Here is an 18,640-nt window from a genome sequence, read left to right as displayed (position 1 = left end):
AATTTTTTTTGTCGTGTTTTGAAATCCCGGACCTGCGCAGAAATGTACTATGTACTTCCTTTTTCCGGTCTCGTTTGCATGAATCTTTGAGTAAAATATATAATTATCAGTCTAGTATAAAAATAGGAAGGAACGCGCAATACCAATTTCATTTTACATAATTCCTTGATATGAAAAAACGTTACCTGATGATAGCGTTTCTTTGTTTACATTGTATATGACGTCATAATTTAAATAACGTCATAACTAAAATCCCTAACAACAGAACCAAAAGCGGAAACGTTACGGTATTTCCGTTTCTTTTTTTTTGAACAAATATTTAAGTTACAAAATAATAATTCATACAGACTTCGTCCCCATTTACAGGTAATGCCTGCCTCATATTATAATAAACGTCACAGAGTATGTACTGGTTTGTTGTTATTTTATTATTAATATAACAGTTACATGTACAGTCCTTGGATGGTGTAAACTTCCCACTAACACCATACACCATTACACCATACACCTTTAAGTACAGCATTACACCATACACCTTGTACCATTACACCATACACGTTACACCTTTGCACCATACACCTTACACATTACACCATGCACCATTCCCCATTCTATCTACACGATCCGAAATTACCCATAATGCAATTAAAATTCAAATATCAAGATTATTATTATTGTGTATGTTTACAACTCAAAAAAATAAAATAAAAAGAAATTCGTTTCAACCAATGAGATGTCGTACACCATCATTCACACCATTCCCGATCGCTAGTTACACAATCACACCATTCCTCAAACACCATTACACCATTCCCCTTACAACATACACCACAGCACCATACACCTTACACCATTACACCATTACACCAGTACACTATACAATTTTTTTTTTGGAAAGTTAACACCATCCAAAGGCTGTATATATAATTTCCACATTATTTATGTATATGCCTGTCCCAGGTCCGGAGCCTGTAATTCAGTGGTTGTCGTTTGTTCAAGTGTTACAAAGAGGTAGGGCTAATATGCAGAGGATTTTTTCCACAGAAGGGCCAATTTCAAAAAGTGCCAACAGAGTAAAATTTCCTATAAAAACCAAAAATAAAAATGCTTTTTGATCAATATCTCGATTTACATACAGTATGATATGTGTAATCAATAGTTAATTTAACCCTAAAAAAGGATTAAAGTCCAATATCCGGATTTTCGGATGTTTTTCTGTGGAAAAAACAGGGAATCCCCCAAGAAGGACATTTCAAACCAAAGAAAAGTTATGCTTTTTATGACTGTTGTTATTCATACTACTTTTTACTTCAAAAATGAAATTGGTTTAGTGTGTCCTTATTACATAAAAAACAACTTTTTAAAGAAAAAATTGTAACATCGATAAATTGTACCAATATAGCTTCTAAATATTAAGATTAATAATGATAAGAATCGCCGTGGCTCCACCAGTAGAGCACAGTACTACTAATAAATGAAGGTTTTGAAGAAAGGGTTCGAACCTCGCTCAGAACTTTTGCATTTTTTTGTGTTGTTATATTAAATTTTAAAGTTTCTATCATATGTTTTCGGTTGTTTGCTTGATTCATAGAGTCATTTTGGTTCATTTTGACTATTCAGTTAGTGTACTAGTAAATAATTTTACGTGTATCAAAGAAAAAACAATGTATCGCTTATTGTGTGCAATCCTATGACTGTCCATACTCTTGAATTACTTTCTATTCATGTGTTTACGTTATTACATATATCCAAGGGACAACTGCCGTCAAGCTGATGTAGGTGCCTGTACATAACCAATAACACGAGAATTAATTCTATAGAAATTAAGCCTACATGTTGCGGGTGTAATATACACATAACTTAAAATAAGGCCATTGTATACAATTTTCATAACAACAAAACACATTTCGTCGAAACCTTTTTTGAACATGGTATTATATGTAACAAATGCAGTTAACAACAATTTTGTCGCCAAATCACAAACTGTAAAGATACTAGTACTGAAATTTTTACCACCGTCTATACACGGGTACATAACTCATCAGAAAAATAAAACAACATAACAGAACAAATCAATTACACTACAAATCGTGATTGTAGGTAAAACATCAAGAAGCTGTTGCATCTGTATCACAACGAAGGGCCGATTTGTTAAAATTACAGAAAAGGCAATACAACATGAAGTAGTAACACAGGGTGATCTATGACCAACTGATGTAAGATGTTCTCCGGTTAAAATATATACATGTACATGTATTTTCTTGTCTAATCTTATAGACGATAAAGCCTTAAAAGACCAGGACAAATACTGTGTAACAGATATACATATTCAGAATGAGAAAATCACGATTTGAATTAGTTCGATATAACTTGGCTCCTTGAGAAGTTACATGGTATGGCACCTTGCATAAAGGATGTTAATAATAAAATAAAATCAATATTAAAAAATCAATAGTCATGGCCTTGTTTTTGTAGGAATACCTGTTCAAGGTATGAAAATAAATGATGTGACGTATTTTTATGTACTATAAATAGCATCTATCGGGCTATTTAAAACATGATTTACCTATCTTATCGAATGAAACAAATTGCCGACAAATTGTCCCTACCTCTTTGTTTTTCGTTCATTTTTTAAACATAAATAAGGCCGTTAGTTTTCTCGTTTGAATTGTTTTACATTGTCTTATCGGGGCCTTTTATAGCTGACTACGCGGTATGGGCTTTGCTCATTGTTGAAGGCCTTACGGTGACCTATAGTTGTTAATGTTTGTGTCATTTTGGTCTTTTGTGGATAGTTGTCTCATTGGCAATCATACCATGCACATCTTCTTTTTTTTATATTTCATCCATTTGTATATCAATATATTCTACTATGCTTTTAATAGTGCAGTGTAAGTGCATGGTGGACACTCTTTAGTAAGAAATCGATTTTTCTGAAAGATTAGATATGAGAAGCCATTCATATTTTCCCGCAAAAAAATACAGAGTTACCGGTCCTTACCGGGAGTGTCGTAAAACGTTTTTGAGATATTCTTCCGCAAGCTTTAACACAATTTACAACTTCAAACGTTTAATGTTTTGCATGTTATTTTCTGTAATAAAGCACTAGCATGAATTTTATTAAATGGCGTGCATATATATTTCCAATTTCCTTACTATTTCCTATACCTTTCCTAAGATTATAAATATAAGGCGATGTTGTATGATTGCCAATGAGACAACTTTCCACCAAAGTTCATATTAAGTAGATGTTAGCAATAAGAGGTAACGGTACGACCTTCAACAATGACAAAAGCCGATACCTTAAAGTCGATTATGAAAGGCCACGACATAAATAAAAAGTGAAACAAATTAATTGAGAAAAATAACGGCATAATTCACAAATCAATTGGGAAAAACAAAAATTAATGACATGAACCATTACAACCACTAAATTGCAGGTTCTATACAAAAGACAGGCGCATACATAATGTGGCGGGTTTAAACATGTTTGTGAGCGCTCAGCCTAACATATGAACAAACTATAGAAGCCAGTTGAAAATGGCTTGTCTCATCAGATCGATACAAACAGAAAAAAAAACTAACTAAAACATAGACCGGACGTGACAGAGTATTTATACATCTCTTACAACAAAATATAAAAAGTAGAGACCTAAGACTATATATATTGATGTTTCAACTCATGATGGGGTTCAACTTGATTTCTTAGACTTAGCCTTTTGAATATATGTTTAGGCTACAACAGTGAACTAATGGAAGAAATAAATGTCTAAAAAAACCGAATGATATAAACATACAACAAAAGTGCCTAACTATATAAGTTTAACATAGAAAAGTATACGACGTATAATTGATTTTAAGACCGAGAAATATTTTCCAGTTAACAAACATATATACATAAGTACGTGTACGTACAATTGAAATTAAAATGAGATTTATAGAATAGATTATCGAAGAATCCAAAAAGAAAAATATTCAACGAGTGACCGAACAACACATGAATTTGCTAATGCGCGCAGCGTATTTGAATTCTTTGATTCGTTATTCTTTTTATTACATTGGCAAATGGCTTTTTTTAAAGTAAAAAGGGTAAGAAACTAACATGTACATCTAAATGAGATTTCAATTTCACACACATTATTTGATAAGAAGATACCAAGTCAATAGCTGATAAAGAAATTAAGAAAACAAATGGCACACATACAGGTGAACTCGTTTGGACCCTGCAAGATGATTGACCAAAAGGAAAAATGTAAATCCTATAATGCACTGGTCATTAGTCATTTCTTTGCATGTCTTCTGCCATAATCATAACAGACTAAATGCACTGATCCAGGGTTTGATGTTTGAAGGCTCTACCAATGTTGGGAGTTAAAGACCCATATTTTACCCAAAAAAAATGGATGTAGTCTAATCTATGAAATATATTCATTTCTTAAAAAAAAGGGGGTGGGGTAAAATTGAAGAAAAGAAAATAATAAGCAACTGCGCATCCAATTTAGGATTTCAAGCATGTCAGTAATTGTGATTACAATTTCTAAAACATATCATTTATTCATTTTTTTTTTTCTAATATATTTTTCGGTGTTAAAGAAGTTATCTTGTCCTCCCCTGAGTGCTCCGTATAAAAACATTTTGGGGGAAAACACAGATACATTGGATTTGACAGTTTGACACCACCATTTATTTGTTTTCATGCTGCTACTCGTTACTCGACACGTTACTAGGATAACCTTGGGGTGATATGTATAAAACTACTTATCCGAAAGGACGGATATTTTTCTACATGTCCTACGATAAATAAATAATACGATAAGATCTGTCCTACTAAAAAGCGCTTGGGAACGCCCGAGAGCGCCCGAGAAAAGAAAAAGCGCCCGAGGAAGAAAAAAAGGCCCGGGAGAATAAGTGATTTCCTGAATGAAAAAAAACCATTGCGTGTTTCACCCGTGTAAATAGGGATATTAACGATGCTAAATCTAAAGTGTTTAGATAGAGTTGTTGCACTTTTACATTTTAGATTTAAAAATTGTATATAAGTTGGTAAATATAAGTATATAGAAGAATCATGAACGATATTGTCCTCGATGAAAACGTATATTTAGTTAGTTTAAAAAAATTCAGTGCCCGAGGTCTAATATTCGCAACTGCATGGTGAACACTTGTTCAATTACTTTTACCGTTCTTAAATAATGTGCAACTCTTTTAATTTTATAAAATTAATATTTATCTGGGAAATTTGAGAAACGTATCTGTCGGTGTTTAACGATTTATGAATCTTCAGCATAAACTGTGATCCATTATTAGCTTTTCGAAATAGTATTTATCTATTATTGTTAAAATTGAAACATTCATCTCTATATATTTTCCCCGGGCGCTAATTTTTTCCCCGGGCGCTTTTTCTTCATCCGGGCGCTCCCGACGCTTTTTAGTAGGACCCGATTAGATATCTTAACTTAAATAGTTTTAAATTATTGAAAAACAATAGTTAATAGTTTTAAATAGTTTTAAGGAGTATGATTGAATTTAAGTAGAGTAGAACTCGTTTTTATAGTTTTACTTATAATTTTGCAAGTTAAATTAATCTAATCGTTATTTTTCAGTTCAATATGAATTATGTTGAAACAAAGTTACAATTTCTTTTAAAAATAACAGTATTTTTTAAATAGTTTATTACAGTGTAGAAAGTTGAACGTTAATCTTTACGGGATTCCTAAATGTTATGACACCTTCAGTAGGTCAGTCTAGTCATTAAGAGTTCAAATAATAGTCGTCTGCAAATGCAGCTGGTGGATATTTAATTACATTGTTTTTATAATCTCTGGGAATCAGGTTAACTTAGTGTGAAATTTTCTGTCTAATGTTGCAGACGTAAACAGTTCGCTTTTATTACAGCGAAAACAATGTTGTGAAATTATAATTAATGTTGTAAATATTGGATAAAAAATATTAGTTATAAGAAAACATTCGATGTCACTGCTTTAGAGGAGATGATACTTTTGCAAATTTAAATGTGAAATTACAAAAAATCCTAATGCAATTGTTATAAAATATATCATATAACAAATACTATGAGAAAAATATAAAAATATTCATAACTGTCATACAAGCGCGGAATATAGTTTCAATTGGGAGATATATTCTCCGTAACACATGCGAATATCAACCAGAATACAGGTGCGCCTATACATGCGATTTCTTTATAATAAATAACTAGAGGCTCTAAAGTACGAAGCCCTGTTTTGTCTCACACAGATTATAAAGTGTCTTTTAAAGTCCTGCGCTGATGATGTGTAAAGTCTAGCGCTGGAGATATAGAGTCTAGCGCTAGAAATGTAAAGTCTAGCGCTGGATATGTAAAGTTCAGCGCTGAAGATGTAATGTCTAGCGCTGGAGATGTAAAGTCCAGCGCTGGAGATCTAAAGTCTAGCGCTGAATATGTAAAGTCAAGCGCTGAAGATGTAAAGTCTAGCGCTGGGGATGTAAAGTCTAGCACTGGAGATGTGTAAAATCTAGCGCTGGAGATATGCAAAGTCTAGCGCTGGAGATGTAAAGTCAAGCGCTGCAGATGTAAAACCAAGCGCTGGAGATGTAAAGTCTAGCGCTGAAGATGTACTATCAAGCGCTTGAGATGTAAAGTCAAGCGCTGGAGATCTAGATGTAAAGTCAAGCGCTGGAGATATAAAGTATAGCGCTGGAGATGTAAAGTCAAGCGCTGGAAATGTAGACTCCAGCGCTGGAGATGTAAAGTCCAGCGCTGGAGATCTAAAGTCTAAAGCTGGATATGTAAAGTCAAGCGCTGTAGATGTAAAGTCTAGCGTTGGGGATGTAAAGTCTAGCGCTGGAGATGTGTAATATCTAGCGCTAGAGATATGCAAAGTCTAGCGCTCAAGATGTAAAGTTAAGCGCTGGAGATGTAAAATCAAGCGCTGGAGATGTAAAGTCTGGCGCTGAAGATGTAAAATCAAGCGCTGGAGATGTAAAGTTAAGCGCTGGAGATCTAGATGTAAAGTCAAGCGCTGGAGATATAAAGTCTAGCGCTTGAGATGTAAAGTCAAGCGCTGGAAATGTAAAGTCCAGCGCTGAAAATGTAAGGTCTAGCGCTGAAGATATAATAAAATTAACGGTATCAATTTTCTTGCACCAGATGCGCATTTCGACAATACATGTCTCTTCAGTGATGCTCGTGGCCAAAATATTTGAAATCCAAAGCTTATAAAAAAGATGAAGAGCTATAACCCAAAAGGTCCAAAAATTATAGCCAAATCTGTGAAAGGAATCAGAGCTTTGCATGAGGGAGATACATTCCTTAATTTATAACAATTTCTATCATTTTGTAATAGCAAATTTTAATAACACATAAAAAAATCCGTATTTTCATGCCAGTACCGAAGTACTGGCTATTGGGCTAGTGATACCCTCGGGGACTAATAGTCCATCACCAGAGGTATCGACCCAGTGGTAGTAATAAAATTAACGTTATCAATTTTCTTGCACCAGATGCGCAATTCGACAATACATGTCTCTTCAGTGATGTTCGTGGCCAAAATATTTGAAATCCAAAGCTTATAAAAAAAGATGAAGAGCTATAATACAAAAGGTCCAAAAAGTATAGCCAAATCCGTATAAAGTCTAGCACTGAAGATGTAAATACAAGCGCTGTAGATGTAAAGTCTATCGCTAGAAATGTAAAATCGTGTTTTATAGTGTGTTGCAAATAAGGATGCAAGAAAAGCCTCGGTCACATCTTACCGGATATCTCGAACGCACACCTAACGGAAAACCTTTTTTTCAATCCGTTCATGTCCGTTAGACGTCCGTTCTTATTCGTAAGACGTCCGTCCATATCCGTTGCATGTCCGTTAAGCGTACGTTTTATCCGTCGACGTCCGTTCTGTCCGGTCGAAAATTTTGAGCATATTCAAAACGTTGAACGGACGTCCAACGGATAAAATGTCCGTTGAACGTCCGTTAGGCGTCCATTTTGTACGGTACTCGTCCGTTTCGTTTCCATTTTGTATACGTTACGTGTCCGTTATACATCTGTTGGTGGTCTGGATGATAAACTCACCAACGGACTTCTACCGGACGTATAACGGATAAAACGGATGTTGAACGAATGAGATCGGACTTTTACCGGACGTATAACGGATAAAACGGATGATCAACGGATCTGAAACGGATATATGCCAATTGAAATTTTTACGTCAGAAATGCCAATTATTGGTATGTCAGGTTTCTTAAGGTTCATGAATTCTTATTATTCATAATCAACCTTAAAGTAAGGGCGATTCTTCACAATCAAGCAGCTCTTATTTCAGACGCTGACCTTATGCGGTATTTTGAAGAATAAACCAAAAACAGTTACACCTAAACATTTTGAATATTTATGCGATGTACATGTATTATTATTGTTGCCTTTTATTTTTCCGTATATATTGTTCATCCGTTTTATCCGGTACGCTTCCGTTAGGTGTGCGTTTTATTCGGTACTCTTCCGTTGGATGTACGTTCGACATCCGTTCTGTCCGGTACGTTTCCGTTTCTCGTACTTTGCATATCCGGTATGTGTCCGTAAGGCATCTGTTACACGTCCGCTGTATTCGGTCAGTACATCAACGGACTCCCAACGGATAACAATTCTGTCAACGGACAACTTTTATTTTCATTCGTTAGACGTCCGTTCGTGCTTCGGTCACACCTTACCGGATAGCACGAACGGACGCCTAACGGATGAAAAAAAAAAGATGTCCGGACAGAACGGATGTCCAATGTATATACGGATGGTATGCTGCTTTCACGAAAAAAATACTTTGGGTAGCACTTTACCAAAGAGAATAAGCCTTCTGCAAATCTCTTCGATCATAAGCTTAAGTTTTATAAAAATGTCCATGAACCAGAGTTTGAATGGTGTCGAAACTTTTATATTGACTGCTTTATTTGAATGAACGAATCAGTACATTGCTTTAAAATTAATGCACTTATATAATAGAATCGAAGAGTACATCGATAGAGTATGGTTATTAAATTGGGTATGTTGTAAAGGTTAGATGAAATTGTCTACGTTTTTTTATTCTTCTGTAATGTTTACTGTTTTCAGAGTGTTTTTTTTGTTTTCTTTTTTAGCCATGGCTTAGTCAGTTTATTTTCGACTTGTGGGTTTTTATGTCCTCTGGGTATCCTTTGCCTGTTTTTTAGTTATGATTTTTTTAAAGTAAAAGAAATAGCGGATAAATGGTTTATTTTTAAATAAATTGTTACCTATGTCAAATTCAAAACATTGCCAGTGTTTATCTTATGAAAGCACCAAATGTTAGACATGTCTACCGAAACAAAAACATATTCCAATAAAATCGTTATCACAATATGATCGATTTTTTAATATCTTGATGCATTATAAGCATTTCCAAAATTATTTGATTTCATAATATTAATCCACACATTATGCTAGCTTATAATATTATTGATTTTTATAATATATCTTAAATTATGGTGTACCATAATATTCGTTATGGTGTAATGTAACTAGCACTTTACCAAAGAAAATAAGCCTTCTTCAAAACTCTTCAATCATTAGCTTTAGTTTTTCAAAGATGACCATTAACGACAGTTTGAATGGTGTCGATAGAGTATGTTTATTAAATGTGGTATTTTGTAGATGATAAATGATAGTTATGGATTAACCGTTTTACAGATGATATCGGATATGTTCCTTATTTCATAACTAAAATCCCCTTTCCTTTTCACGTATATGACATACCGAATTAAGTATTTACCGGGTTTGTAATAACATGAGCAACACGACGGGTGCCACATGTGGATCAGGATCAGCATACCCTTCCGGAGCACCTGATATCATCCACAGTTTTCGTTGGGGTTCGTGTTGCTCAGTTTTTACCTTTCTGTGTTGTGTATTGGGTTCTATTATTTGAATGTTTGTCTTTTCTTTTTTAGCCATAGCCTTGTCAGTTTATTTTCGATCTATAAGTTTGACTGTCCCTCTGGAATCTGTCGCCCATCTTTCACAGAGAGTGGTTATATTGTTTTAGTATTTTGTAAGCGCGACATTTTTGTAAACTTAATAGGTAGTAACATTCATATATGTAATATATTATTGTATTAGTTTAAAGCAATTCAATGGGACGTCATATATCTTATATGAATTTACCTTTCTAAACTTAAATTGGAGAAAAACAGCTTCCTTACGACAAATCACGATAATACCATATCAACCCGGCTTTTTACTAGTCTTAAATGTTGACCAGGATTCAAGTCTTGCTAGTTCACAAAGTGTCAGTCTGTTGTCTGCTCTCTGGCTGGAGTGTTGTCTCTTTTACATATATTCCCTATTTCGATCTCAATTTTATGTAATTAGACATGACGTCCTACTCGGACATATTATTGTGAATCCGGAGCAATAAGTCATTACTCTCAATAAAAAAATACTACTTAATTCGGAAATTAAGGAATACAGGTGTTATACACTGAAAAAAATACCTAGTAAATATTACTAGTTTGGCTAGTACTTCATTAAAAGTCCCTAGTAGATTATCAAACAACTAATTAGACTAGTATATTTACTATCGTGGAAGCATCGTATTACCAGGAACCAGCTGTGCAACTGATAACAGGATTTCCCGCCGGACGATATCATATTCGCGTGGCCAAGTTCTGTTGTACATGAAGTGATGGCCGCAATCAAACGAATAAAGAACCTGAGTGATTTTTTGCCTGATTCATTGAAAAGCTGTAAGTATTTTAACTAAATTGTGTTTTATTTTATCGTCTTAACTTGTTTACAAAAAAAAAAGAACCACATCATCTCGCCTTTCACGTAAAATAAAATGTACTACAGAAGATGGTCAAGCTTGTGACACGTGGAATAAACTTTATCTATTTAAGTTAAGATTTACAAGATGCAGATTTCGTTATTCTAATTTTAACACCTTTTCTTCTTTTTTAATACGAAAACTAATTAATAATCCTTTTATTTCACCACAGAAAGTCGTAACTTAAATCCGAAACGTTTTATGATTATATAATGAAAGTGCGCCTCGTTATGAAATTAATATGGCTGCGCCCATGTAGTGAAAAAATATTAACCTGCCAAAACTAACACAGTCAATACATGGTATATCTTCAATATTTTCACATCAAATATGAAATTGAGAAACATTTGAAAGCACCACAGAATGTACTTGATGACAAACATGCACCATGTAGGTGTACACTTGCATCTTGACTCTGAGTGCACAAATGCATTCTAATTTCAAACAAGTAATAGCTTTTCTAAAAAGCTAGCCGTCTCTTAGCTTCAGGATGAAAGTAGAAAGTGTTAGAATTCAGAATTTTTCCTAATTTACTAATGTTTTTTTTGGGATAATTTACCAACACTGGATTAGAAATGGTGATGCCTTAACTGTTTTTTTAATTAAATATGAAAATATTTATAAAAGTATATTTTAAACATGGCTGTGGGATAATTATTGTTTTTGCCAGTATTTTAACTCTCTGTATAGCTGTATAATTGTAAATTTAATATTAATGCATACATATTACACTCGTTAATGTCTTACTTGAAATACTTGTACGAAAAATTTTGCATTAAAAAGCTAAAAAAAAAGCACATAAATGTACAGTGTGTATTTATATATGTCTGACATGATGACTCACCTATCACACATAAGAAACAAAGTGAAATATAGTTTTTTAAATACAATGTATTAGTAGAAATTGACAGTAGAGTTCTAGTTAATCTATATTAATTAATATTGACAACACTACATGTAGTTTATTATGGATTTTTGTATAATTTCAGGTTCTGAAAAAATCAAAGGGGATGATAAATTTAGACAAGAAGGATCGACCACCAACATGCTACACTTACTGGAACTTGAAAAACCTGCAATTCAAAAGAACAAACCAAAGACTAGTATTACCGTACAAAGTGGTTGAGGGTATGGTCCCAGCTATCCAAACCTGACAAATTATTGGTAACAAGCAATCTTTACCAAAAAGGAACATCAAGCCGACACGCTTTGCAGACTTTGAAAGTGGTAATTTATAAATTTGGTTAAGGCTATTGAAACAACAAACTGTGAAAACGAGCAATTTAAAACACATTCTTCGTCAAAACTGTGCTTTATTGAAAGAAGACGTAGTGTGCGCCAAGTCAGTTGAGAGCTTCAAAACAGCTCACCAAGGCTGTCAATAGGAGTCCGCTCTCCCGTCAAGTTCAATCCAGAATTGGGACCTTTGATGTAACAATGCAGATACATATAGCATGAAAAGTTTTATTTAATGAACATTTATATATATATCTATTGATGTTTCAGTACAAGTATGATTATTTGTTTTTGTTGTGATCTATGACATACATGTATAGTATAAGCAATTTTGAGAAAGTGTTATCTGTATACATGACAGTTCCGTGAAAATGTTAACAAACTTTTGTGTCAATTTATTCATTCGTCTAAAAACTGATACAAGCTAATATTAGAATTCAATAGGTTAAGACTATAAAATCAGTTTTTACCAAGGCCTGTTCAAGTTTATTAAGGTCAAAATAAAATAAAACAAAGTTTCATAATATAAAATATCAATGTAGGAGCAAACGGTGAAAATGGTTTAGATCCTAGTGCAATAAGAGATGGGTGACATGTATTTAGATCCTGGTGCTCTAGAGGGGTGACATTGAGTTGGATCTGTTTGCTCGAACTAAAATTTACAGTGCTTTAAAAAATGATAAGTGATCATGCTTTATAAAGTTATAAACTGTTAGGTACAATTTGTATACTTACTTCCTGACAATTTTATTTTTTACTTCTAAGTGTTTTAAAATGTAAACTTTGAAGTAGGAAGACATAAAATAACTGATAAGACTTACTTTGTTCTTTTTTTTTTAAATATATATTCGAGGGAGAGTTTATTCATTTTGGTTTTGCAGGGAGAGCTGATTGATTTAAACAGGGGCCGTGCAATAACTAGATGGGTTATAATTGATTAAACTGATGTTTTATTTTTTTTCATCGAAATAACTTTAGAATTGTAAACTGAATATTCTAAATACATGTATGAAATATTGTTAATATTGATTAGGGTACAGCTTATTAATGGTTTTGAAACATGAATTTAAATGGTTATTTCGAAGTAAATTGATAACATGTTACCTATTTGTTTGTTGTTGGTTGGACACCTTTTTCTATAATTGATATTAACTACTTTGTATTGTCTACTCAAATGTATAGTACATTTCTGATGTTATGCATCTTATGTAAATAAAATATGTAGGATTTATCTTAAAACTGTTTTTGCTGAACCTCACACACTGACAAATTTAGTTAGGTAACTGTAAAGCTTTCAGGCCTAACATGGTGAAATTTAAGTGAGAATGTGTGAAAGAGAAAACAACAAGAACAAGGAGTGAAAAGAAATAGTTTTGTCTTTTATTGACATTGAAGACCAATTATCACTACAGATGCAACAAATTTTTATCTGCATTCATTGGCAACCAAAGTATACATTGTAAGTCAATTCATATTGAGGATATTGTGACCTATTGCTGATGTTTTTGCTAGTCTTTTCAGGTCATTGTTGCATATTTATCTTTCACAATTATTACTATTGTCATTGTGTTTCCTGAATTGAAAGATCACAAACACATATAACTACCTAGAAGCTTCCTGTTGATTTTACTGAGTGATGGATTTAGGGGCCCTTAGGCACCTTTCATGGAAAAAATTTAATTGATTATACAGTGAAAAATTGAACTATGACTTGAGTGAGCCCCCTTTTATGGCAGTCCCCCTTATTAAAAAAATTGGATTTATCAAATTTGAACTTTGTACCAGTACAATAGAAAAATAGCTATAAGAAATTGCACTGCTATGAAACTCTGCATACAAAACAAAATAAAAAAGAATCCTTAATCCAGTAACATTGCTACATGTAGGTATGAAAAAGTACGACACGAGGATGACCTGGTACAAGTACTTATAGCTAGTAAAGTTACTAGCCGAAGGAGGTATTCCTACTAGGAAATGTTTGTCGAATTACTTGAAGCTAGTAGAATCACTAGTCTTACCATGTATTTGCCACTAGGAGGACCTAGTTATGTTACTAAAAGGTAGTAAAATTACTTATTCAGACTAGTAAAGTCACCAAGCAGTCTAGCAAAATTACTAGGGACTCCTAGTGTAATTACTAAGTAGCCTAGTAAATTTACTTTGATGGCCTAGTATAGTTACTAAGTAGGCTAGTAAATATACTTCTGGCCTAGTAATCTCATGGACAGTAAGTTTACTAGTTTACCTAGTAGAGATTACTAGGTATTTTTTTCAGTGTAGTTTTAGAATATTAGCTGAGATAATAGAACAATTTTTAAACCTTTATACAACATTTCTCGTAGCTTTTATATTATATTTTATTGTTTGAATCAACTGATTTACCATTCAATGAATTGCGATTAACACGTAGTGATTGATATTTGTTTGGAGTGTTCAAATCTCTATATTATAAATATTTAATATATTTATTTATATTATATTTTGACTAACAAACTTCGTGTTTTGACTAGTATGATGTGCAAAGAAGTCAACGAATAAATTTGGATAAATAGAAATAGAATTTTTTTTTTCGATTTTAATATTATATATTAACAAACAAAAATAAAAGTCTATTATAAATGTCGTCTTTAATAAGTCATCATCCACATTTCATACAGTACTTATATATTTATTCCCAAAAGATTATTTTGACAGGTTGCACTCCCATTAGTACGTTGTGATATAATTTCAACTAGGCATTAATATTATGAGTTCATTCTGCAATGTGTATAAATTTTCATATCAAACGTAAATTATGTCATCTGTTTCTTACCAATTAATCATACTGCTGAACTAAATAATATTGTATTACATGACCTTGCTTCGCTTTGAAATAGTTTAATAATTACAATTTATTTCTTCTGCTGTTTTTATACTTGTATATAAATTAATTTTGTGGTTCTCAAGAACCAATATGTTATCTTAATTTTTTAAGAATTTTTTTCTGCAGATATATAGAAGTCAAATGGACAATAACTGAATTTTGATATGCAACGTGTTATGTAGGAAAATAACAATCATACATGTCATAGTGCTGTTTTAAATACTCAGGTGTATCTATCATCAAATATTGACCGACGTCGAAATAAATATGTATTGGTAATACATCAAAATGAATATCTAATTTCTACCTGCCTATGTTTATAGATTATGATTTTTTTTTAAATTCTGTCTTGATGTCTCGATTTTTATTCTAAGATGTAATTTTTATTTACATGTAAGACAACACAAGAGACTTTTCTTTTACAGACACAATTTTAATTTTAATGGATTTGAAAAGAAACATTTCAAATTTGATGGTGACAGAAAAAATACGTTGTATGCATGTGTATTCGAATTAATGTACCCACCTTACCCAATATACACAAATACACATAAGCAACATTAAAACGGTCTGCAACATAAACTGAATTTGAAACAATAACAATTGCATGTAATGAGTTTTTGTGGATCTGACCATTAATTAAATTTCGTCAAATCAAGACATATAAACACGTGAAAGTAATGTGTTTCTATACCTAGTGTGTACATAGTCATTTATAATTTATAAAGACGTCTGAAGGATGTGTACTATTTTTTTGTAACATTTCCCCTTCATAAAACTAATGTATTGAAAACGAGGTCAACTGACACACTTATTTTCTACATTTATTTTCTAAAACACGATTTATTCATTGTTTAAGGAACGATAATACATTTAAGAAAAATATGGCTTATAAGACGACACGATTTGTCTCCCTTGTACAAAATACTGTCCTAGATAAAAGACATTGAAGACGAAAGCATTTTAAATATGACGCGAGAAAGGCGACGATTGTCGGATGAATATAATCAATAGATGATCATAAAAATAGCATTTTAAGATTAATAAATTACGGAACTTGTTAGCAGTACCCAAAACATTGTTTTTCGGACACATCAAATTTAATTTTTTCATGCATAATTATGAAATTCAATAATATTCAAAATTATGGATACGCATAATATAACTGGAAATATTATTTAATCTCATAATATTATGGATTTTCATAAAACAGTCAAATTTAGCCAATTCCATAATATTATGGAGTTCGCTAAGTGCCCCGACTGATTAATACCACCCTGAATTTCCAAATGAAACTAACTAACATGTACATGTATATCTTTATACATAATTTACAACCGACTAAATACTACAGGTCTATAATCCCAAAACTGGGAAGGATGTACATGATCATAAATAATTTGACTCTTGTCAAAAAAAAAACCACATATATAGTGCCTCTATATAAGGATGCATTTAACTATTTTACTACTTTTAATAGTTAGTATCACCAAAATTTACATAATAACAGGGTCATGACACCACTCTTATATATCTGTTTCAACTATTCAACATATTTGTACACTTTACATGTGAGAGTGTGAAACTAATAAAAATCACAGAAAATACAAAACTGGTTCACACTCAACATAATTTCAAAGGCGTTAAATCCCAAACTGGGAAAACTGTTCTTTTTTTTTTTTTTTTACAATTTTATTACTGAAGGCGCCTCACTTCAATGTGAGGACGGTGACCTAACAGGTCAAAACATACACTATCTTCTAATACTGTTCCCTCACAGATCAGTGAAACATTCCCACTTTCAGGGAATCTGTCTTTTACTACCTTGTACAGTTCCGTCATAGAACTTACTCTTGCCATACACTGCAAACCTTCATACTGTATAACCACAAGTGTTGGAACTTGAGGGTTCTGACTCAACTTGAGCTGCGAAGAAGAGTGCTCTACCTGGGATTCAGCTAGTTGTGAAACTTGGCGTTCCAGGAGAAGTGCGGTTTCATTCTTCGGAGTATGGTGTGCATTTGTGTCATTGTCAGCAATATTGGACTGCAATTTTCTCTTTTTGCTAGATTTTTCAGTGTTCAAACTTTCACTCTCATAGTGAATTGCTTCTATTTCGTCCATTACTATGGAACGTCCTTCCTGTTCAGACACAAAATTGTCCTCCTCCCCTTCTTTTTGAAGGATTGCTGACTCAGCATGAGTTATATTTACAAACACTGGCCAGAAACTGGCATTCATCTGAGCAAGTTCCTCCGTTTCTGGAGGATTTCTAGAATTGTAGTTAAATCCTTCTGCTACCATATCTTGTTGTTCAGGCGTTAAAAAGTGAAGAACAGAAGTTAGGACTCTCCAATTGAGTAAACAAGCAGGGCTGTTTACTGGTCTCAAACTATACCTGAAATAATCTGTCCATCCCATCTCTTTACAAACTGTACGATGGACTTGCATCTGTATTCCTGTAACATGTGTAGAACGGGGCACAAAGGACTTCTCATTAAGGAAGTTCACCAATTCTTTGGCAGTCACTGTTTCCTGCCTGGTTAACCATTTTGCTAGGAGCATAACCACATAAGCTCTATGTTGGTGAAATCTTCTCTCCTCCATCAGTCTTTTGGAATGATAGGTCTGAAAGATATCAGAAAGATGTTCTTCAAAACAATGTCGTTTTACTTCTCTTCTATCGACCACTACTTGGCAGTTCTTTACAGGACATTTACGGTCTGTTCGACTTTGAACACAAGTCCTCTCCCTTTTTCCACTTTTGGGACAAGTATAAAACCCAAGGCTCTCTCTTGATTCTACCTTGTCAACCCTACTGTCTCTACATTGATCAGGCTCAGATCCCTGTGTAGATGTTGAGGCCCTCATGGCTAGGTTAGAATCTACTTGAGGAACGACTGTTTCAAGATGAAATTCAGCATTTTGCCTGCTGGCTGAGAACCTTTGCGTTGACCCTTCTGTTCTGGGTTTCTTATCTGACGATGAATCTGAAGTGTTCTTTCCATGAACAACGTTGACATTAGGTTCATGAGTTATATTTTCATCTCCTTGTAATAGTGACATGTTCCTATTCTGTACAGTTAATGTTAGTTCTCTTATATTCATGACAACTCTATTATGCATGATAAAGTCACATCCCAGTATCATATCACATGAAACTGGAGCTACATACAGTTGTTGATTGATCTGTATATCTCCAATCTTAAACTTTATAGGACTAGAAAGCCTGCATGGCATTGTCATGTTGGTACCAGCACCATGCATGGTAGTCTCCCTGATAACATAGGGCTTAGGCTCCAAAGTGTCAAAAATTGTGTCCTTAAGAATAGTTACTTCAGAACCTGAATCAACTAGAGCAAGTACTTTCTTTCCTGCAATCTTTACCTCAACTCTAAAGAGTTTGGCTGCTCCTAGTGATCTCACTGTACTGATTCCAGACACTACTCCTTCGGAATCATAAAAATCATCTTTGTTATTCTCATTAAAAGATACTTGTTGAGATGTTGGCTCTTTGTGTACTGACTGTCCTGTATCTTGTACATATAGATCTGGACAGTCTTTAATATAATGACCTTGCTGGTGACAATTAAAGCATTCGTTATTATAATAATCATGTCTGGTATATCTCCTGTCACCTGAATTATTCCCTCGCCCACGACTGCTGCCATTATTACGTCTAGGCGAATAATCAGAATACCTGTTGTCTTGA

This window comes from Mytilus edulis, chromosome 6 (assembly GCF_963676685.1).
Source record: "Mytilus edulis chromosome 6, xbMytEdul2.2, whole genome shotgun sequence".
Taxonomy (NCBI): Eukaryota; Metazoa; Mollusca; class Bivalvia; order Mytilida; family Mytilidae; genus Mytilus; species Mytilus edulis.
Note: the sequence above shows the minus strand (reverse complement) of the source record.